Consider the following 25,263-nt stretch of genomic DNA (forward strand, 5'->3'; position numbering starts at 1 on the left):
TGTGTTTACCATTAATGTAATTTAGAACTTCTTTAAGAATATTGTTTTTGCTTAAAAATTTAAATTTAAAAATAAGGGTTTTTTCACATGACGATCCCATTCTACTCCTGAGGGTATGTTAAGTCCGATGTATCTATGCGAAATCATAATTTCGTTATCCGACGGACACACTTTCAAACCTGAACTGTTAGTTTCAAAGACCAATATGCCGGTATTCGTCATTCTTGTCATTATATCTTTGAAAAAAAAAACTAATAATATTTTTAAGCGGATATTATGTTCTGAGAAATTCACAGCAAGTGAAGTAATTATAATTGCGTCTTACTTTTTCTTAGTATTCCATTATGGAAAGACACTTCACTGGCCTATCAAACTTACATTTCTATGTTTCGTAAGAGAAATGTAAATGAACAAAGTTTTCTGTCAAAAAAATGAATAACGGATGAATATCAATGCATTATCGAAACGACAAGCACACGATATGTTTAATAAAATTTAAATTTTATGCAAACAAATACATACAGAACATAAATATTTCATTAATATAATTTATGTGTGTGTTTTATTACTTTATTTTAATTTAAAAGTCTGTAAATAAAACATAGCACATATTTTTAATTTACAAAAAAAGGTTGTATATTTTTCTCTACATTTAAACATCGCTAATAACTTGATATAGCATAATAGCTCTTTTGTTTTTATTACTTTAACGTAGAAAAGCGAAAACTCAGCGACTTTCCACATACAAATTAAGAATAATGTATTTGAATTTGATTATAAAGATCCGGCCGGATTTATGGGCGGTACGTTACAAAGGGTGTATATTTATTAAAATGCTAATTTCCCTACACTCCTCCGCCGCAGCTTTGGACGTTCCTATCGGAGTAGCGCACGCTTTGTATACAGTTTTCAGATTTATCTCATATAATATACACCTACCAATGTTACTCGAATTGACGATATAAGTCAATCGAGTTTCGTCCGTGATTGTTTCACGTAATATACCAGGTTATAAATTTAAAGCTACTTCTTGTTCTACATTCAATTCGATGGTAATAGTACTGTTGCAAGTTACTTACAGGACTAAAAAGTGTTAGAATGGTCAAAGAAGTTCCTTGAAATTAAACATGTAATTCTTTCTCGAATTTGAAATTTAAAATCTAGTATATATAGTAGGGGTATAATACACATAGCTTACTGTAAGGGTTAGTGCATACAAGGGCAATGGAAACGCAAATTCAATCATGGTAGATTAGAGACCCCCTTAATATTTTAATGCTTGACCACGGGCCGGTAACGAGGAATCGATTCTACGATCCCTCGAAACAAATTTATATCATTGCACCATATATCTCATCTCGGCTAATTGGGGTCGCTTAATATGGCTTACTGACGTAAGTGCGTAATTTATTTCATTTGTGAAAGTACCTTAACAATAATGCGAAGGAAAGCTTTGGAAATAATACGCGTATACCTAAGATATACCACTCTTTCTTGGTTATTTGTAACATCTGAGTAAAACATGTATTAAACACAGATACCTATTGATTTGTTTGAAAGATTCCACATTTCAGAAATTAAGCCTTTAATTAGAACACTGATCTGATTAAAATGATCATTAAAATCTTTGTCTAAATACAAAGTTATTTGTGGCGCATGCATATAATTAAAAACGACTTCTTCTAACCTGTCACAGCTTCACACAAAGCTATCGAATTCGTATAATCGACCGCACAAAATCGAAGCAAGCGATCTCTACGCCTTAACGCTGACGTTAACAACACAATTAAAAAGCCAATACGTTCGCGAGCATCCATTTTTATACCCAATATATGAAATTAAACTTTATTACTATTAACATAGAGTTTAATTTAGTGTTGACTCGTTGTTTTGCATTAAGAAGTGTCCCCGGGGCTACGCACGCGAACCTCCTACCATCTCAATACAGGGTGCAAAACAAAAACTAAAGTTAAACTTCGTTTAACATGCAAATTTGAGAGTCGCCACGACAGAATGAGCGTCGATACTTAATTACTTGCTTAATCGCTTAATCTCTCAAAGTTAAGGCTGGTTCACATGTAGAAATTCGAATTGTCATAATGTGTATTCACCACCCTTATGTATAGTACTTCATACAGTGTTATTTTAGGTTAATCATAAACAACTATATTTTTCTTATTTGCAGGTTAATCTATATATTTAGTTAAATTATATGAATTTATATCGGATTTTAGTGCGTCGCATTGAATGCTGTGAATCGCGTGAGTGTCCAATGTTATCAGATTTGTTCGGGCATGCAACAAGGCTACTGGTTGCAGGCCAATAAATAAACAGATCCGCTCATCCCGGAATGCGGATATATTTTGATTTATTCCAATATTGCGTAAATTCAATTAGTAAACATTTTAAGAAAGGAATCGCTTAATGTATAGTTTGTCCACAATAATTATTTGATGCAACCTGTTACATAAATTACACATTATAATATGAATTTTAATATATATTTAATGTTGCAATAAAATAATTCTGGCAAGTTATAAATGAATTTCTTTTAATGTCATAGAGTTACAAAACAATAGACGTTTATTAATAAATAGGTTATAAACAACCTAATAAATTAGTTAGGCACATTTGTATCCAAATGACAGTTCTATTTTATCGTAACGCGTTGATTCGTGAGCAAAGTGTACGAAGGTACAGTCACGATAAACAATAACTTTGTACATGATAAATGTAGTGAGATGGATTTATGGCTTAGTTATTTTTGTAGTTTTTTATTATTATATCCCATTCGCAAGCACTATTACCGGTGATTTATGCTGCTATGTAGACAATTACTAACAAACGAAATGTTGGAGAAAATTCGAATCTACCTACATTATGAACGTTTGTTTTAGGTCGCTCCTTGTTCATTTAGAAGTTTTTTATTAAGATTAAAGAATCGATATGTTTTGGTAAAATTATCACGATTATTAAAGATCTGCCGGATAGACATTTAAAGCCGAAGAATAATCTATGAAATTGTAGCTTCTACAATCTCAATTGAAAAGGGAGTAAATTATTAGCACTTTACGCAAACCACTGGTAACTTTCACTCTTAACTAACAAGACCAACATACTTCAAATATTAAAGCAATTTACCTGGAATTAGGTTAATTTAAATTGCCCGTAATGGACGGTAAATCAATAATAACGAACCGCAAATTACTTTAACGGGTAAAAGAGATGGAGTTTACTAATATTGTACCTCTAGAAAAGGAAATTTTGGCAGCTACATTGTCGGCTACACGAGATGTGCCTTTGGGTTATTATATCACTACCTACTCAGTGCCGAACTGAAAATAATCAAAACTTTGCTCATAAAAATCCAAAACAAAAATGCATTATTCATACTCGCCTCTCCGCGTATCATTCCACCAGCATACGTTGAACCCGCCTACGCGGCCCATGATACTAAAATAATTCGATACAATACACATTAAAAGGATAGTCACGGATCCAGTTAGAGTGGATAAGCACAATGAAACTCGAGAGGACATCGCGAGTATGAAACTGTCTGAAAATACATAAATATTGTATTTAGGGGATGAGAATCAGACGGGAATAAAGTTGATTAATGTGTAACGCTAGTTTCTGTGCGATATATATTACAAAACTTTCCAATTATTATATGTTTTATATGTTGAAGTACAAACAATGTAATACGCAACAAAAAAGTAAAACTTAAATACAGATTCGAAAACCTTAAATATAATTATAGATTACAGCTTTTTACTTTTCAAAGTTTCAATGTGGAACTGTATAAGATGCATATAAGATTTGGTAGCAAAATAAATAAAGAAAGCACGGCGGCGGTAGTTCGGAAGCGCAACGGTATCAATATTCTAAATTCGCCGGCACGTCCGCTGGCGTCTGCATTGCCGGTCTTGGCGCGGATTTATTCGAACTCTATCAAAGAAAAAGTTGTAGCTCGCTGGCAACCCGCTAGGCGCCGTGACACCCCCCAGCATTATAAAGGAGCATGCACACTAGAACTGACAATAAAATTGTCTTTTTATTTTGAGTTAATTATAATCTTAAAACCGTTTTAAAGCCAAAACCTTTTAATTACTAGGTATGATAAGAGTGGCCTAATAAAGCTAAGCGTAAGTAGGTAACATTTCATTGTGTCTATTTTGTCTCTAAAAAACTTAATCTTATTATCTCTTACCGATTTCTACTCTGAAGCAATGTAGCAAATCATAATTTTACTACATCGATTTTCTATAGCAAATTTTACTTTGATATATGAAGTTCGGTTAGTGTATATGTACTTTTACACCTTAACTTAGTATTCTGGCATGCATGCAGCTGTTTAATACACTGTCAATTGCAACGTTGCCATTTGTCGCTTTAAGTGCCCCCCACTCGCATTTTTCAAATGGAAGACACTATTCATACCGTTGCATCTTATATTATGAAGATTTCGCGTGATAATGAATCTTCAATATACAAATTTAGGTACTTAAATTATAATAAATAACTGGAAAGATCTTAAAGAAATTTTAGTACTTATTTGTATTTAAAAGGTCTCAAGAACCGTACCGCGTTGCCAAAGAATAGTATTTACAAAAAGAATCTTTATAAAAATGACTATATTTGTGATTATCACCATTTATTCATGATCCGTAATTGTTTGCGACATAAAAGTTAGATGAAACATAATTACATGATAATAATCGAAAAAAATTAGATTTCAAATTGTCAAGGTTTAATATAATCCCTAGAATTAAAAAAACATAATTAGTAGCCTATGTGTTCTTACACACGATGTTTTAGACGTATGCCAAATTTCATCGATATCCGTTCAGCCGTTTTGGAGATAACTTCAAACAAACATCCATCAATCTATGCAAACATTCGCATATAATATTAGTAATATTAATTGATTATAACAAAGTAACAATTTTACGATTTCTATAATATATATTGTTTTTTTAACATAAATACAAAAGAAATAGCGACTACAAGTTACTATGCATAATCTACTCGTCAGTATTTTTTAATCGGTCCACAAACTTGGTAAACATGTTTACCCGAGATATTCGGGCTGTAATTCTATCCACTTGTCTGTATTTCCACATACAGACGGCAAGGACACAAAATCTAGCTAGAAATACATCTCTGATGATAAAATGCGGAGATACATTGTATGCATTTTAACATTACGAGTGTTGTTTATAGTCTGTGTTGCAATTCGCTAGATTTTTTTATTATATTTATTGTCGCTCTGCGCTGTGAACTTTAGATATTTTTCGTTTTAGTAGATTTCAGTTCATTTTGAACGTTGTTGGCTGAATTTACATATAACAATGTTATTCCTCTATCCCTAATGTATAAAATTGTAAATATTCTGTTTTGTATTTTTTTTTATGTTTGAAATATTTAGTTGACTCGGTTAGTGTACGTAATAATAAAAAATAACCTACTAAATAAATATGTTTATTTTCAAATCCGTGATCATTAGGCACTTCTAGTAAATATTTTGCAATGTAACTTTGTCCACCATGCGATGTATTCGAGTCGTTTCTCTACGGGAATATATTAGTTTTTGGTAGTTCTTTTCATGAGCTCCACTGAATGCGGCCTGTAACATTCATCTCGCTTCGTCGACGGATTTTTATTGGTTTTTAACGCGAATAATATTTGCCTCAACCGTATTTATGTAATGATGCTACGTTACTATACTTTTATTAGCGTGCAAGCGAATTTAGACTACAAAAATTATTTATACGCTAATCGTTGAAAACCTCATTAGTTTCAAACAGAAACTAAAATAATATAATAAGTTTTAGAACATCAATACATTTACTAATTACCATTGCAACAAACATTTGAAACGTAGAATAACCTCGCCAAAATGAAACCTTAATTATATAACACAATTTTCATTTAAATACATTAAACAGTAAAGATTATTCACATAATTAATAATTAGAATAGCATAAACAATTAAACAGTTTGTACAAGAACCACCGGCCGGTCTGAACAAATGTGTGTCGTTTAGTTCAGAAATTGTTGGCACTAAGGCGGTTGGTTTACGGCACTTTAATGTCCCTAGCGGGGCGGGCGACCATCATCGGCCCTTAAACCTCGCCACAACTTGTAAACTAACACCTCAGTCATTCCAAACTTGTTACACTATTACAACAACGTATTGGTGTAAGACCGCAAAAATACACCAACAAATATAATGGAATAATATCAATGTAAACAAAGATTGTAGGTTATGTATAAATTAGCTCATGACGTATACAATTATCATATACAAAACTAAATGTTTGCTACTTACCTTCAAGACCGCAAGTCTTCATTGTCCTATAGAAAATTTGCTTCACAAAAAGAAGTGCATTGGAAACAACTAAAGTCACTAACAATTTCACTTTGAATAACAACACAATACCGAAAATCAGACATGAATTTAAAACATTTGCAATATGGACACATTTCATTGCACACATAATCTGTTTTATTTCACAACGAATAATCGATTTCGAGTTTTCCAAATTAATGGAATATATATTTAAGCCCGCTTTAATCATTTTATTTACGAAAATCACTTTTTACGACGCGTTTTAAAACATGACGTTTTCAAAAAAACCGTACGAAATGACAAGCTTGCGCAGCTGTCAAATAAGTACGCCGCGAACGCCATCTATTGGAAGTTTTCCGAAGTAAGGAAAATTTAATTATTTTGTAAAGAAAATAGTTTATATAAAATTAAATAATTATAAATAATTAAGTTGCACAAAGGTTTTCTAAATCATTTTATTATTTTAGATTTTATTACCTAATTTTAAAAAAATATAAGGAAATATTTTTTTAAATTCATTTTCGATTTTTTTCAGTATTTTTAATCTGCAATATGAAATGTATTTATAAAATATAGTTTTATTTTATTATCTATAAATAATGAACGATATTGTCAAGTGATTTCAGTTCACCTTCAGTTAGTAATTTGAAAATGTATTGAAAATAAAATGAAATTGTTTAAAAATAAGGAACAAATGGAATAGAAGGTAGTTAATTATATCGTCAGTCGTCTCATCGTAAAAATAGTGGTGGTGGTTAAAAGTGATTCTAATGAAAAATGTAGTGATAGTGTCGTTTAGTAAATTTCTCAAATTGATATAAGTGCGTGTTATCAATATGTGTGTGCTCGTGTGTTGTGTTATAATGTGGTTATTGTGTGTGTTGTGTTCATCGGGTTAATTACTATATTGAAGAGGTAAGCGAAACTAAACTGACCAGCGTCATTTATGACAAACGCCATCGTACCGTCATCACAAAATATGTATTAAAATTTATGCAGCGCCCCCTATCGGGCGTAAAGTACACTACTCATATTAGTCTTATACTAATGTTACTAATATCTTACTTCCTACTAATATTATAAATGCGAATGTTTAGATGGATGGATGTTCTTTTGAAGATATTTCCACAACGGCTGAACGGATCTCGCTGAAATTTGCTGTACATATAGGACATAGTATGGAAGAACACATAGGCTATTAATTATGTTTTTTTTAGTTTGTGACGGAGTCGCGGGCTACCGCTAGTTTTTATATAATTGACTGTTGTTGTGAGTTTTTACTGGAAAAGAAAATCATGAGCGACGAACGTCTCAAGAAACATTTAGTATTCTGTCCATATTTTTGTTTCGTCGTATATTACAAAAGACTTTGCCGCTTTATTAAGATTCTTAGAACATAATAATTTATAGTACATTGCGCCCAGGCTGACTTGACTCGGATTAAATTGTCGTAGTTTAGATAATTGTCGAGGTTCTATATATAGAGGATGATTTAAATGATGTACAATTTTTATTTACAGATGGATTCTTTTCTTCGTCAACGTAAGAGGCGTAACAGCGTTCGGTAAGTGCTTACTATTTTAAATTTTCAGGGATTTTTTTTACTCTATAATAGACTTTATGTGTACATACTAACAGATAAAATGGCGGAAAACAATAGGTAAGTAAACAAATACTTGAATTTATGTTATGCATGTCACATCTGAACTGATTACGACGTATTTCATTATTTTTAAACGGTTTTATTTCACTCGTTTGATTTTTAAACATCCTGTATAACAGACATGATCAATTTTCAAGTCAGCTAATTTGGACGGCGCCGAGCCTTGGATAGTTCCATACACCATTTTTATTCACCAATTGTACCTCTGGATATCACTTTAAATAGAACGATTACGTGACTTATTCGACACAAAACTATTTGTCACTTTTCTTGCAAAGTTTAAGTGATTCAACAAATGAACCTGTAAAGAAAAAAATACATACGCGTTTAAAATTATCAATGTAAATTATAAGTAGCATTCTATAAAAATATCTTTAATCTAGCTCATTTTCTATCCGACGACCTATGTATATGTAAAAGATTTTGGAAAAAAAAATATGTTGGTTAATATGTTTTTTTACTTCTATGATTCCGGAGAAACATTTTGTTTTCAATATCAACTAAGTTGGAATGAGATATCAAGTAGTGTGTACTTAGTGACAACCAGTTTCGCGTACCACCCACTCGTTTGTTTCAACTGTGCTCAGGTTACAACAATGATTTACTTCTCAATCCGCTCATGTTCGTTTACAAATGCATTTGTTACCAATGCTGCAAATGCACTTTATTGTCGACAAATTGTATTTATCATAGGAAATACGAATATTATAAAACGTGACTATTGGGGTAATATTAGATTTTTTAATGTACTTACCGTGAGTTTCTCACACCTAAATCTCTATATAAAACATCGTCGTCCTTATCATTATCTTTGACACCGCAGAGATAGCAATATGTTTTAAACGGAGATTTTGAACTGAGAAACCCACGGTTAGATGTTATATATTCTTGCTTTGTTAAGATTACAAATATTTAAGGAGCTACTGACATGGAAATTACTTTCTTCTGATTACAATAACCTTCAGATTTTTTTTCCGTTATCTTTTTCGTATATATATATATTTTTTAATTTGTACAGTGTATAATAATGAAAATCATGCCATCGAACGGGACACCGGTGTCCGTTTAAAAAATACTCAACAACATTTGCGTATAAATAAATATGGAATTCGTAGGGAGATTTATGTTTGGAAACCCCAGCCGTGGCGTTTGTAATTGTCTCCTACATTTAGGACAAAAGGGACAATGCGCTTTGTTATTATTCGAAACCTCAACTGGATTTATTTATTACATTTATGATTTATTACGTAATTTGTATTATCATTTAATATATAGTGTAAGTGTATCGAATGCGATTGTGAAGTTTATTTTTTTTAATATAATAACGTAAGTGTTTGGTTATCATAAGTTATTCCATGTTCCATGAAGACGACAAATAGGAATCCAATAGTAGTTTATTATTGAAATAAATGTACGAAAAATTTCAAGGTCTTTTAAAAAGATAAGATCTTTGTTTTATTACAATTAAGTGTGACTAGGCCAAATTTTGCTATCAAATTGTTGCCGTTCATTTCTAGCTCACAACAGACTAATTAACAAAAGAGTATTTAAAAAAATTAAATGATACAATTTCAGTTAATTAGCGGCATGTAGAGTGCAGACCTTATAAATAAGTTTTTAGAGCATAATTTTATAGTACATCATCTCTGAAGCGGGACATGCAAATTGCGAGCGTTGAAAAAATAAAACATGATTGCGTTTTTATACAGAGAGCCGACGGAACGCCGGAGGCATTTACGTGCGGCTCGTGTCACACCTTGTTAATTTTAACTATTTTATTTTTTAATTATCTTCAAGATACAGATAATAAATTCTTTGTTCGACTAATGTTTTCTATTTGCAAATATCTAAAGATAAGCTCTAATATCTCTGTTAATGTTTCAAGACATTTTATGGTCTTGTTTTACAAAAGTTTATTAGAGAAATTATTTCTTAGAGAAATCAGAGAATGGTATTTGCACACTGTTATATAGCAAACAGAATAATTGTACAGAGTTATGCTTTTCCTTAAGTACTTCATCAACATTAACGGTTTATTTTGAATGTATGATAATTTTATAGGATTTTGACAATATTTATTTTAGCGGCCATTTGCAATTTGCTAAATTGAAAACTAACTGATGTCAGAAGTTAATGACAATTACTATTATAATGTGTTAAAAGTGTAAGTGAGTGTTATGTTCCAATGTTACACGAGGGTTGATTTGGATAGAATGATTCTCTCTATCTTGTAATCTTCCGATAATTCCAATATCCATCGTTAAAGATAGACATATTTTTAGATTCTGCTATTCTTTTTTAGCCTAGTAGCTTAATAGGTAATTATTTCAGTAGTATTAATCTGTTTTTTGAAGTAAAAGTTCTACCACTGTTAACAAAGGTAATATTGTGTATACGAGTTTTGGTTACAATGTTAATGATGTTATTCTTTGTCCTGAACTTTTTATTTCAAACAAAATAGTTAGCATGAAAGTATATAAAACAACATTTAGAAATGGGGACAATTACTTTGAAATTGTCGTATAAAAACTCTCCTCTGTCCAAAATGAACACACACGCCAGCGTCGCACAAATTACACTTTGATTTGCAGCTAATGAGAAAAATGGCCCCGATCCTCCGCCTCCGAATAAAAAATTGGAGTCCTCAGTAAGCCGGCAAGACGCATAGCCCTGAACGTGTCTGGTAAGGTAATTAGTGGAGATACTAATTTACATTTGTATTCAAAATTCGAGCGCCGGCTCCCGTTCCCAGTCGTCTGTTTATTCTCATCTCTTCGCCTTTTTTTTCCTCTAAAACGTACCGCATTGCTGTATTTTTCGCGTAAAATAACGCAGTCGACTTACTAACGAATGTTACCAGAATTTTGTCGGCTCTGTTTTAGAGAGATGATAATTATTCATGAATGTAACAAATTAAGTTGTACATAAATTTGAAATTTTTGGTTAACAGTGAATGTTCTCAAAGAAGATTATTTTGAAACAAATGACTTGATCTAATTATCTTTTCAAATCAATATTTCGATCCCTCCGAGGAATAAAGTTACATGTTATATGGAAGGTTAGATTTTATTGGCTTTAACATTGTTGAACAAATAGTAAGATTACTTTTAACTAATAAGCTCTTCTAAATAGTAAATACATCGGATCAAATGAGCCTTATCTTTCAAAACATCGATAGATGCGTAAATATTATGAGTAAACAAAATGAAGCATATTTTAATATAGCTTAAAAATTGAACATGAATTACGATCGAGTACACAACACACCGTAATAAATGTTCGAAAATAATACGAAACGAAGCGTTAATGAAAGCACGTAAAATCCATTTGGCATTTTCATTTCAATTTTATTTAATTAAAGCTTACGTTCAGTAGGCGAATAATAGCGTATTTACGTGCTGTTTATCAAATAGTTTTTAATGTTTTATCTAATTTAGATACAACTGAAAATAGTTCACAAATATTACCTGTTTACTTAACACTTTTGTTATTTATACCATTTAATACGTATAGTTTTAAAGTAACAAATACAGGCTAATTGTTTTATAAATACATTAAATTTAGTAACTGCATTCAGCCTTCCGAAATATTGACATGGAAGCATGTTGTATTAGTTTCAGAGAGATATATTGTTATATGGAATTTCAATAGTTAACTTATAAACAACAAATTTGAAGTTAAAATATATCAAGCCAGGATTTCATTGAAATTATTCATAACTATCTAATATGATCTGCAGCCGACATGCACGTCAAATTGGAATGTTTGTATATTTAATAGCCAGATGATCAATTATTCTGTAAACGAATGTACCAACATGACATGTCAAGGCGATCGGCATGAGCAATTGCGAAGCTCGTACCTTCCTAATGTACTGTCAATCATCGCTCTTCCCGCGCTACCAGCGGCATACAAACAAGTTTTTTGTTCGCAAACGTTTAGCTGAATACCAAGTCGATAGTGACTCACGTCCTTCGGCAAACAATTGTTATAATATTAATTCGTCTTTTGTTTACATTTAATAGATAAAATCATTCCATAATGAGGTTTCAAGATTACTATACGAATACGAATACTTATGGTAGTGTTTATAACCTAAAGCGCAGCTTTTACCGCTCTATATCTTTATGTGTAATGAAGTATACTCTTAAAAATAAGTATATTGTTCTTGTCCCCGAAAGTAAAATCAGCAATTGTTATCACGTTGGATAAAAATGATAGAGCGTCGGTGGCTCAGGGGTCAAGCACTTGACTTGCAATCTGCAGGTCCTGGGTTCGAATCCCGCCATGTACCAATGTGTTTTTCGATTTCCGATTTACGTATGTACATTTATCCGACGTTCTTACGGTGAAGGAAAACATCGTGATGCAACCTGCACATATCTGAGAAGAAATTCAAAGATATGTGTGAAGTCAACCAACCCGCATTGGGCCAGCGTGGTTGACTATGGCCTAATCACCCTCAACTTAGGGTAGGCTCCGAGCCCTTCGGTGGAGACGTATAGTGAGCTGATGATGATGGATAAAAATGATATCAATACGGGTAGGTACTGTGATTAGTCAATTATTTAGCTGATTTTATAATATATCATAAGCCGAGAAGAAAAAAATGCAGAATTTATTGCAGTTAGCTTATTTATAGTATAATTGATGCAGTATACTTTGAGGTTTTGAGACCAAAATCTCTGTATAAAACATTTCCTCATCCCTGTTATTATTTTTAACAAAACAGATATAGCAATATGTATTAAACGAAGATTTCAATCTTAAAATTCACGATTAGATCTTAGGATATAAAACAAACACTAATTTAATCTACATTCTAGACTAGATTAACCTTAATCGTGTTAATCGAAGGGAGATAACAGCTATTTATGGAGTAGATTAATATCTCAAAGCAATGAACTAGTCTGCGGTAGGCGGCGTACCTGATCGGTCTAGCTGATTACTATTGAAGGTTGATCGATCACGTACGACTCGCGTACGATGCGACTGCTAATTAATTCGCCTGGTTGGATTCTGGCGCCTGCGATGACGTCACCGTGGCATTGTCTGTAGACGAGTAGGCGCATTTAAAATCAAATAGCAAACTCGTAGCAAATATTTCTAACAACGGATGTACTAGGTTTATAATTCACAACGGTCTCTTGTGTGTTATCCGTGCGCTGTATAGAATTTAGACCATTCGTCATTGATGGAATATCGGGTCTATCAATGACGAATATCACTTAATTATAGTCTTGTTTTGAAAGCAATTAGTTACGTTTAAATATGAGCTAACTTGTCAAACAAATTAACAAAAATAAATCGATTTAATATTGAGAACGAAGGATACAGTTTTTATAACTTGCTATAGCTCAGCTACACCTACCTATTTATTTTTCTTCTTAAGGTGAAACCTTTAAAGAAAATTGATGTTCAGTTGCCCTTATTTTCGCTACTTTTTGCCACCTGAATTCGCGAAGTGACCGTACCCGTAAATGCAATTGCAGATGCGTTGCCTACTTTTAATCGACGGAGAAAGGGAAGCAAAGATAGAGAGTACTTTCCCTTCCTATGCGTCTCCTCATAAGAAAAGGGTGGATAGGGAAAGAGGTGATACGGTAACAAAGGTCAGAAAACTTTGGATACGCTGTAATGCATGATGTAGGTACTAATTATATCAATATAATATGAGAAATATTCATAAGAAAACCTTAAATCGTTCACAATAGCGTTATTTTGCACAACATTATAGATATTTTAAATTTACCTGTTGTCACAATGAAATTTGACCATAAAACATTTATTATGTTGACTTTAAAGAACACATAAAAATTTTTAGTCTCACCTCAAGTTAGCGGGTGGTATTACATGATTCAATATCTGTGAATAATCAAGACCCACATTGCACATTAAAATTAGCACGAACCTTTACCGCTGTATATAATGATGTAAACTCTATTTCAATAACAATAAGATTCATAATTGTGTACAATCTGTATATTGATATGTAAAATATAATTTTGTAATTGGTATAGTGTAGTGAACGGTAATTTATTACCACCCTTAAGAGGTAATTGCGTAAATCATGCATTTATGACACTTGGTCACTCAGCTTTGTCTACTCGATACGACTGCGGTGCGAATGTTATTGTTATTATAAACAATATTTTTTAATCTTTTGTCAGATTTTTACATTTTAAAGGTAATACAATTATGTTGTTTTCTTTACCTGTGCTTTATTTGTACCGAATGGTATTTCTTTGAAAACTAATATGAGACGGAAAAAGAAAGACGGTTGAAGTTTCTTTAGAATATTAACTACACCCATAATATCTGCAATGTTAATTTTGTATAAGTTGCGAATGTTAATAGAAGAATCGGAAGCTTAATCCTAGTAAAAGTCAAGTTTCTTTAAAACATTTCTATTAAGAAAAATCATTTGGTAATTAAATTAGCCATAATAATCACCTATATAATTCATCCACCAATTTGTGAGAAAGATTTTCTTAACTATAATTTATGAAAGCAGTGGGTTTCCACTGTACATACACTTATATCTTCAAATATTGCCATCTCTTACATTCTCTTTCATAAGACAGAGACAACAAGATATGTTTAAACAATTATCGCGGCAGTTGAATTCCGCGTTTATATAAAGAACACAACGTACTGCCTCATATTTCAAAACAAACAAAACACTATCATCTAACAATTATCAAGTACGATAGATATGTTACAAATAGCGTCACGTTATTAATAAATAACGTTTCGCATGTGTTGTGAATCTGAAGGGTTAATTAGCGTACCCCGCGGGACACTGCGCACGCGCACGCGCGACGTATATCTTATCTGTTGCGTTTGCGCACGATTCCACAGCGCAAGTTGTACTTGATACAGACAGGGATTTATGGTTGTTTCGTACATTAACTACTACTATTTACATGCGTTGCACAATATTGTCTAGATCTTCGTTAAATATGAATGCATTTAGCGAGCGTTATTATTGTATTATACAATTTGTATTCATATCTTTTGAAATATGCGATTGGAATATATTGCAGAAATTTGTTTTGCTACAGCAATAAATATGTGTGCTAACTGGTGGTTTCTGAAAGCAAAATCTGTGTATAAAACATATTGTCATCTCAGTCCTCGTGATCTTAAACAAAACAGACATAATATATTTTAAAGGTGATTTTGATCTTGGAAACCCACGGTAAGTCATTTAATTAGTTGTAAATAAATGTGTATTTGTATTATAAATAATTTGACATGCCTAAGGTTCCCATACAAGAAAAGAAGAATTTATTTGTCCAGTTGCGACGAGTGTCGATATTCCGATAACCTCCATCAAAATGGTTAAAGTCGAAAAGCCGAAAGTTAAGTCGTAATGGAGACTGCATGTGAATTACTTACCGATAATATCAACATTCTTGTAAATCGAATAAAAAAGAATAAGTGAGAATAAACGTCACGGAACTCTCGCATAAATAGAAACAAGAAAAAAAATAAGACAAAAAAAATAAATGTTAATTTTATAAATATCTTTATTTCGCAAACACTTTTGAAGATTTTTTTTAAGAATTATTTAATGGTATATGTCAATGATGACAACTTAATAATATAGAAAGTCTGATATTAAAATATTAAAATTATGTTCGTCATAAATATCACGGTTGATTTTATGTCTATATTTAAGTGTTTAAAATAATACTTGAATGAGCTTTTAAACTAATAGACAGGTATTTTATTTCATTTATGATACCGTTATGTGAAAAATTTATTACATACTTTGATTTAATGGACTTCACCTTTAACCACCACAAATCATCTATTTAATATAACGTCTATATTTGTTTTATCACATTCTAAGTATTTTTCTAACGCTATTTACTTTTTTTAAATTATAATTGCCAGTAAACTATGACTTAGCACAAAGAAATACCTTTAAATCCTTGTTAATTTCACGTTTACTACATGTCAAATTGATTTTAAATGCATGGTTTAGCCACTGCTGTTCGTAAAGATACACTGATAAATATAATATAAGCTTAGAAATTACTGCTTTTTTCGTTCCGATCTGACCGCTCCTGCTGATGTTACGCGACAGTTAATTCTATTTTTGTTATTAGTACGGATCCATACCAACGCACCAAATCGTTACCATCAGCGCCAAAATGGCGAAACACAAATAGGCACAAAATATCACGCCTTATAGCCAGTCCATTTATAGAGGTCAGTGTAACGCTAGCAATGACTTGAGGCGTATGAATGAAACAAAAAAATACCTATTTTATATCAATAAATGTGGGGTGTAATAAAAGTTTTTGAATGTCACAGTATATTTAGTACCAATGATAACATGTTAGATAAGAGATTAAGAAAATTCAAATGCATAGTTATTGAGTACACGTTTACTTTCTTGGTGGCGTGGACAGCGCAATCAACTCGCTAGCTTGCGAGTCAAGACACGTGTCATATTAAGTGGGTGAGGAGAGCGTGTTGAATTGACGTGTACCATGCAAAATGCCAGGTTTTTCCATGCACCTCGGAAATACAAGTTTCGTTGTATGTGTTTGTTGATGTGAATTTTAAACATTTTAAACATTGGGAGAGAATTTCTAACACTTATATGTCATTTAAATTTCTTTAAGTGGAATTTCATTGAATATTACCTAACTATGAATAAGGTAAACATATTACAGAAATGTAGTCAAGTAGAGGTTATAAATACGACAGATTCCTTTATTATTGTTATCTCGTAGTTAAAGATTAATTGATGTTTTTAATTAATATTGCAATTAGCACCTTCTATATTTCATTACCTTAAGTATTTTAACTTAAAATTTATAAATCTTTTACCCTTGTGGAGTAGAAATCTTAAACAAACGGCCGTAACATGAAAACAGCTAATTAAACTAGACCAAAATCCGATATCAGGAACATCGTGGCGTCACGAAACCCCGAGCCACCTAATAAAGTAAGCAGTCTCACGTTTCTAATTAGATCGTTAATTATAAGCCTTTCATGGCGGCCTTAATTTTCACATAAAGGTCTATCTAAAGCCAGCTTAAATTTTGACCGGATTATCTTGTTGGGATAATTTTTTTTTTCATATTTTTAACAGTTCAGAAACAACAGAGATCACTTTAGCTACTATGGCATTTGTCACAGAGATCTATTTCCATTTTCAAAAAATACGAAAATTGTCATAAAGTTATGAATACAAACACACCCTCTCGCCAATGTAAGACGCAGTTACCCCGTCGTGCGAGCAAATAGGTAACAAATAGTCGTCCCTCCAGGTGGACTCCGGTCATTACTCTTTCTCTAATCCGCCGAATACACCCTGATTTATAACGGCCCTACCTACCTACCGCTAAATTTAAGTGTAATATAAAAAAATGAAGCTTAGTTTCTTGAGTCATAAATAATAGACGAAATCCCGCGGATACTAACGCTTGCGTAATGGCGTATCTCCCGTTACAAATGTTGGTGTAACAAACAGGAAACCGTATTTGAAGTTTATAGTAAATCAACTAGTACTATTTTTTTGGTAATATATGTATTACCTATTGAATTTCTAATAGTAGAATAAAAAATATTTAATTCTTCTCTGATCTGTCTGTCTTGAGACATTTGAAGAAGAAGTGTAATTATATTGTACATTGCAGCCAATAAGAACTGTATAATTATTAGGAAACTAGCAGACCCGACAGACGTTGTCCTGTCTACACGTCTTTAATTTGAAAATTTCGAATTTTTTTTAATAAGCTAAAATTAAAATTCGAATATTATTTAAAATTTGACACTGCGATGGTACACACAGTAGCGCCGTCTGTCGGATCCAATGTAAAACATTCCAAAATCAACAACTACTAATAAATTAAAAATTAATTAAAAAAACATTGTCCAGCGGACAAAATTGTGAATCTAAACTATTCCCAGATCCCCTTGAACACACACAAAAAATTTCATCAAAATCGGTCCAGTCGTTTGAGAGAAGTTCAGTGACATACACACTCACAGAAGAATTATATATATAAAGATTGTACTTCTAAGCAGTTGTCGTGAATTATTGACATAAAATTATTAAACCTTTATCTCTAGGATGTTGTACTCGTGGAAAGGCCGAAGTTAGAATGTCTGTTATGACGTCATAATGTTTTTATACACTGCTAGATTTAACCTTAAATAAACCTTGGAGATATGGACAGTGTTTTCAATGTCATCCGAAGGTTATACGAGGACATAGAATCATATTTTATGCTTAAGGAACAATTAGAATTACAAAATTTGTGTATATATTTTAAAATAAAGACATTAGATAAAAATATTGTTTGATGTAATAAAATAAAATGATGGTAAGTATTATAAATAAATTTGTTATTTCTCAAGTAATAGAGTATATAAAATAATTCATACAATTCTTTTGGGGAAATTTTAAAACGTAGATAAAGTCGAAAATCCCGCAGTAGAGAATCGAACCCCACATCCACGGCGGCTCGCAAGCAAACTTCCTGTTTGGCACGACAGCCAGGCTACTCCTCAATATAGGTATCTTCCAGAGCATTATTCGGCACTATATTTGCTTTAATAATCCGCATAAAATTTCAGCCAACTCCTCAAGGGTTTGTCATAAATTCAAAGGAAACAACACTTCGTTTAAAAATTATAGCTACTGAAAAAAAAAAAAAGTGTTATATCTCTTAAATAATATCTTGTGAGACGAAAATCTCTGTATAAAATATATCGTCATCCCTATCTTTCATTTTCAACAAAACAGAGAGGACAACATTTTTAAACGGCAATTTTGGTCTCGACAACCCATGGTAAAATATTTTTTGCTTTTCGCGGTCATAAACAATTTACTTGACTTTAAACTTTCTTAAAAATGTTTTTCTCGTAGTTTATTGGTAAAGTCTACTTAGCCATCAAGATGGTTGAGTTTTGGCTTTGGTCAATCAGATTTTATCTTCCTGAGTCTTATTATCGTATCACAAAATGCAACTAATAAGTTTCACTCAAATCTTCAGAATACTTGTAGAATACTGTAGGACTTATATGGTTAATAAGAAGAAAAAAAAAACAATTTTACAGTAACAGAATTTTTATTTAATGCATGTTTCGTGTCGCACTGGCGCCGATATTGTACAAAAAATTATAATATCCATTTCGATTCAATAGATATTCATAGTAATATATATGTACGTATATAATATTACACAACGCTCCACACAAATACAATTATAAAACACAAAAAAACGTTTAAATCATTTTATATTATAGAATCCCTCGAGGTTTTAAGTATTTCTCTTCGCCTATTACTATTTAATATTAATTATATTACATTACAATAAATTGGGCCTAACTAATATTTACTTATGACAAATGCTTCATTAAGGACAATTTACGTATAACATTCATGAGCATGTACCAAATTAAATAAATAAAATATATTTATTTGATTGTTAAACAATAAAAAAAAATATTCGAAAGCCGATGATCGTGTTTTCAAAACAAGTGTACAAATTTTGATTCTCACAAGTAAAATTAATTCATAACAGATATAAGGATTAATTTTATAAATAAGTAATTCAATATTTACAATATTTAACAAAAAAAAAATATGATTAAGCAATGATTTGGCGCAGATTCTTTCATTATAACCAATTTTCACATTTCTTCAAGATAATTCAATGAATGAATTTAATATTAAATTAGTAAATTTTGACGAAATCAAATAATTTGGCACTTCAAGCTTGATGGAATTATAAATTTACATCAGAAAGAATCTCGACCAAATTTCGCTCGACAAATCCTAAGTTAAGAAGACAAGTTACGTATATGTTTATAGGAATCCAAAAATATTACTACTACTGTATCTTAAAAATAAATTATAATATTACTTATATTAATTAGCTATTCGTATACTGGGCACAACTAGTATTGATTGTTGTCATTTTCTCAAAGTGACTATAGGTAAACTATTTTACTAAGTATAAGTTAAGCTATCGACTAATAAATGGAATATTTTTCGTACTAAAGCCTTTGTAGTTACGTATTTAGGATTTATGACATGACGCAATATTTAGCTATCGTGATTTAAGACCTTCTAATTAAATGAAAACTTGAATATAACAACTTCGAATTGATTTAAAACATTCTGATAAATAAATCAATTTAGAACTTCGATAAACCTTGATAACTTACTTATATATTCAAATATGTTATAGTGATTTAACGTGTCTGAGATAAGGTTAAATAAAATTATCATTAAGGTCTAATTCTTCTTTTAAATCTAATATTCAAATAGCTATATAAATGGAGCGTCATGTCAAAAGAAAATAATATTATACACATAATCTGCAGCGCAGATATCACTATTATTATGCTCGATGACCGTATACAGACGTTGTACATCAGATTTCATATTCAATATTTACAATAAGCAATCTCTTTTCAATACACGCGACATAATCTCATGTAATTTTACAATCCGAAAATACTTTACAAAAAAGTTGAATCTGTCACAAGAAATTTCCACAAGATCAGATAAAAAACATATTTTATTATACAAATATGGTATCTTAGCCCACACTAAATCGCATTTATTTATGTATTTATACTATGTTTAAACGTTTTGTTCTAATTTATGACAATATCTAGAGAGTAAACAATTCGTAATTCAGGAAACGAAAGTTCAAAAGCGTTGAATATCAAAATAGTCGCACATCGATAAGAACACAGAGACGGCGCGTAGAACTTACAACCAGTTGTGGGTTAAAGTGAACATTGATCCGAGTCCGCGTTTCGGCAGATAAAGTGCGATTTCGAGTGAGCGATAGTGGGTTACGATTCGCACGATAAATAAAAACACAATTCCATTTGAAGCTCGGAGCTGCGGCGCGGCGGCCGTGTCCCGTGTACCTCAGCAGGCGTTCAAGATTTATACAGGGAGATGCGGAACAATATATCACGGCTCGGAACAACGCGGGAACTCGACCTATTCCTAGTGTGGCACAGCCACCGGAGCGATAGCGCCGATAGCAGATCCACTGCGCCGATACCGGACACTTTTGCAATGCTGCTAAAGTACTTTACTCTACTTTGATAATTAAACGCTTTTCTTAACTCGTTGCCTCCTTTCCGCTTCTAATGAATACACCGAAATGTGCTTCGGATTTAACATAACTTATGCATTTATTTCGAGTAATAAATAACCAAGCACGGAGACGCGTATTTTTCATGCGAGCATTATATAATTTATGGTCGACGATGATATCGCGACGGGTTCTTTTATTTTGAAATAGTGATGTTCAGAGTGTGCTCAGCGAGCGTTGCTAACGGGATATTTTGACGATAAATCAACGGTAGTCGATCGCCTAAGCGTTAGTGTGGGCGTAAAAATTTATTCGACAGTCAACATTGATATCTTGATTCCGCGACGTGGATCGCGCCGCGTATACCGGCCAGTAATACGACGAACGATCCATCTATCGCTTATCGCTCCTAAAACGTATAACGTCTTTTAAGCTGTCGAAGAGCGCGCTGATTCAAACATATTCCTATCACCTACCGATACGTTTACAGCATTATACACGTCGACCACCTGAAACAAAAGGAAAAGCGAAATTAATTTAAATGCCAATCATAGGGAAATTATAAAATAATGTTTTATGCTTGATCTTTGCAAATAACTCAAATTTAAAGCAACAAACGCATAGAAATATGCCAGTGAACGGTTCCACTTTTCTTGATAAGATAAAAAAGCTAAAGTATCTAATGTTTTTAGTTTAGTGTAATGATAAAAGTTTTATATTATAATCTTTTGTATATAGAGAGTTTTTATTCCTTAATCATAAATATCATGTTTATAACTAATACCAACAATTCCCTAATTAATTTCGTCAATTCAACTTCAATTTCACGTAATGAAAAAATGATTACTTTTACATCAGTGTAAGTAAATTTTTAACTTAATGCTTATTTGATAAAGGGCCGTATCTCTGGCGGGCAGGCTGCGTTGAGCCGGCTCTGAAATTAAGATGTAACATGATGCGAGAACGAGCAAGAGCTGCTAGATTTATTGCTATACCACTTTGCATATGCTGATTTACAAACTTCGAAGAATTGCTATAGAGCTGCTTTAGTGTGTCAATGATAGTTTAAGTGTGACAATGAAATAATCGTAAATAAAACATTTGGCATAGCAACGCTTTTACATAAACAAGCTAAGCAATGCGCATTTTATATTCATTTGAATATTAATAACACATATTTTAAAACTGTAAACATAGCAAGCGCTGCCAGATATTTAGTTGTTTAGCCAGTTGGTAGTACTTACGGTTTGATTTTATGCAGATCATAATCAAAATGGAAGATTACGGAATACTTATAACGACTTTAACTTACATAATACTACTATTTGGTATCTTTAAATTGATACACGGTGTTTTATGAAAAATATAATAAATAAAATAAATATGAAATTATTTCCGACAGAATATTATTATTGAGGTCTATCTGTTGCGATTTTTCTTTTATTTAGTTTATTCGTCTAGTTTATGTTACTTAACCGTTTGCCTATATCTAAAATTTAAATGCTTGAGAATATAGAAGCTTCTGCAAGTTTATAACAACCGGCTAAAGTTCAGTTATTTTCATACTTAAAAGTTGAATAGAATATAGTGTTTAACCCAAGATTAACTGAGAATAAAATAATTTAAATTATTAATCGATTAATAAAAATAGGTGGTAGACTCAGCTCTAGGTGTGTCACTTTATGCTGAATCGGGCCATTCGCAGCGGCGGGCGCGAGCGAGACGCCCGCCGCCGCCGTCCGCAGTCAGCAGAAAGAAACACATAACAGAAACGCTCGCGCCTTGTATTCTTACTCAGTTCGACTTACATGTATTTCTAAGTTTCAATTGTATTTATTTTCATCATAAATCTAAGATTGAATTATCTAGAATATTTAAGGTGCGATGGAAATTTCTTTGAATATCATCTTACAAAAGAAACTGAATTGTAAAAGGTATAATAATATTTAGTTGAAAAGCTACGTAAGGTTGACATTTAACGTTAAAAGTAACGTAAGTTAATTTGACAATTAAAAGAAGGTACATTTATATGAAAGCTTAAAGCGTTTAGATTATAAATAAATTTGGAATATCACGATAAAAAGAATGTCTGCCACGTAATGTTTGAAGAAGTAAAGCCTGAATAAAGAGCTTACCTTTCCTTCCAGCGAAAGTAATAAAGAACGCCAACCGAATAATTGATGCTATTGTTTTATACTCCTGTGCAAAGGATGAGCATCCACTAAGTCATATGGCACAAAATACTGTACATAGATACAGAATCACTGAGTATATTGGTCTTATTATTATTTACTTCACTTTTTTTTTCACGTTTTATAAGCTAGCCCTTGACCACGATCCCACCCGGAGAAGTGGAGATTTGGTCGAAAGATGGTCACTTTAAATGAACTAGCGCGTTTTGATTAGTGTTTTTTTTATTAATTACAAGTAGAATAATCCTCCTCGATACTCTTGTTTTTGTCATTTTACAGTGTAATATTTGAATAATTAAACCGACAAGTTTTAGTAATGTTTATTAACGACGCTACTTTTGAAAGATGTGAGTTGATTTTTATTAATATAATTATTTATTTTCGTAAAAATTATTATGATGAAAAGATAACAGACACGTGCCTTAATTATAATCAAGAGTGCGTAATATTGTTCATTTTTATTTTATTTTTTCAGTTGTCCGGTACGATCCGGCATCAAGAACAATGGAAGAAGGGAGGCGAGCGCTCCGTCAAGTGCGAGAGCCCATAAATCCAATAGGACGCGCAATTTGTTGAATTACAGCATGCGCCAGCCAGCCACCGGCCCGACGCGAAATTAGCTCCCACAGAGATAAATTGACGGCGGCCCGCTAAATAAATTATTTGGGAAAAACCGAGAGAAAAAACTGGCGTCTTTCCTTGATAAGGGTTGCGAGTATTCTGCCTTGGGTGTAATTAATATAGACCGGCTTATAAACTAGGAAATAGAAATATAATTTTTTAAGACCTCAGAACAAAAGGGGGTAGTCAGCGGGGATAATATTTAGATTTAAACCAATACTAACTCCATTCCAGTTGACGCCATCTTGATGTAATAAATATTCCCATCGCTATGTAACATCGGGATGGTTTCTGCATAAAGTAACAAAATATTCCATTGCGAAATTGGTAAAGAGTTAAGGTCTCATGTTAAAAAGAATTACTACCAGAAAAATTGCCTGTTCAATATTGTGTTTTTTAATTCTTTTTGCGTGACATTGTATCAAAAGCGATAAGGGGTTGACGCACCCTTTCTTTCAGCGGGATTAATCTTAGTTGTATATTCGAGATTTAGCCAGCAATAAGAAAGACGCATAGGTGGGCTTAGAGAGGGTGGGCGCAGCAAATTGTCTCAGCCGCGCCGCTCCCCACTGACGCGTACATTTTATTACATTCGTTAACGCATATTAGATGAATGCGTAAATACTTAAAATTTGCATGAATATTGTTAGATGATAGTTCCAACCGCAAAGGGTTGAGAATTCGTTGGAGTATTTTAAAACAAAAGCAACTTAATTTTGTATTTGTTCTAAATAATGCTTTAAAATACGTGAAATTAATCGACAAGAATACCTATACTTGGATAGCATAGAATTTATATAATTCTTAATAACAAAAAATCAATGAAAGAAGCATTATAGGTCTCCGTCTTGTATTTTGTATGTATTTCTTTCAATTTCAATTGCACTTACTTTGTATCTAATGAAATTATAGTCGTTTTAATGTACAATTGTTTATTTTATTTCAAATGTTATGTTATTTACATTTAATGTATAAAAACATAAGCGTTTCTTTATCATTTTTTAAGTTGTGTTTACAAATGCCGCGGCGGTGGCGGGGGATGATCCCACCCCTTACCTGCGCGGAGTGGCTATCAATTCACATCCCCGCCCGACGTATGCGGCCCCAAGTGACATGCTCCCTACAACGCGAGCGCCATTACTGTTTCCTTCATTGTTCAACAAGCGATACACCGCACAATAATGCCAATTTTTTTGTAGTTTCTTGAAGACGAGTTGAATGAAAATATTTAATAACTGGTCGTCGCCCTTGACTCCGGCCGCGCGGAATTTAAAAAATAGAATAATTAGTTGCCTATGTGTTCTTCCCGAGTATGTTTTACATCCATGCCGAATTTCATCGAGATCC

At 32.3% G+C, this 25,263-nt stretch overlaps 1 protein-coding gene and 1 long non-coding RNA gene across 2 annotated transcripts in view; one reads left to right on the forward strand and one right to left on the reverse strand.

The window, feature by feature from the left end:
- The first annotated feature begins 7,083 nt into the window (after nt 1-7,083).
- LOC106122461 (uncharacterized) lies at nt 7,084-24,573 on the forward strand. Its single transcript, XR_001228108.1, has 3 exons — nt 7,084-7,267; nt 7,873-7,916; nt 23,771-24,573. It is a non-coding gene; the product is annotated as an uncharacterized LOC106122461 (long non-coding RNA).
- Nucleotides 19,123-25,263, reverse strand: part of Ubx (ultrabithorax) — a 110,274-nt gene continuing 104,133 nt past the window's right edge. The window contains exon 3 of the mRNA XM_013318419.1: nt 19,123-21,612. The gene's annotated coding sequence lies outside the window, so the exon portion shown is untranslated. The remainder of the gene's footprint in view (nt 21,613-25,263) is intronic.

The sequence above is a fragment of the Papilio xuthus genome, unplaced genomic scaffold (assembly GCF_000836235.2).
Source record: "Papilio xuthus unplaced genomic scaffold, Pxut_1.1 DF826923.1, whole genome shotgun sequence".
Classification (NCBI taxonomy): Eukaryota; Metazoa; Arthropoda; class Insecta; order Lepidoptera; family Papilionidae; genus Papilio; species Papilio xuthus.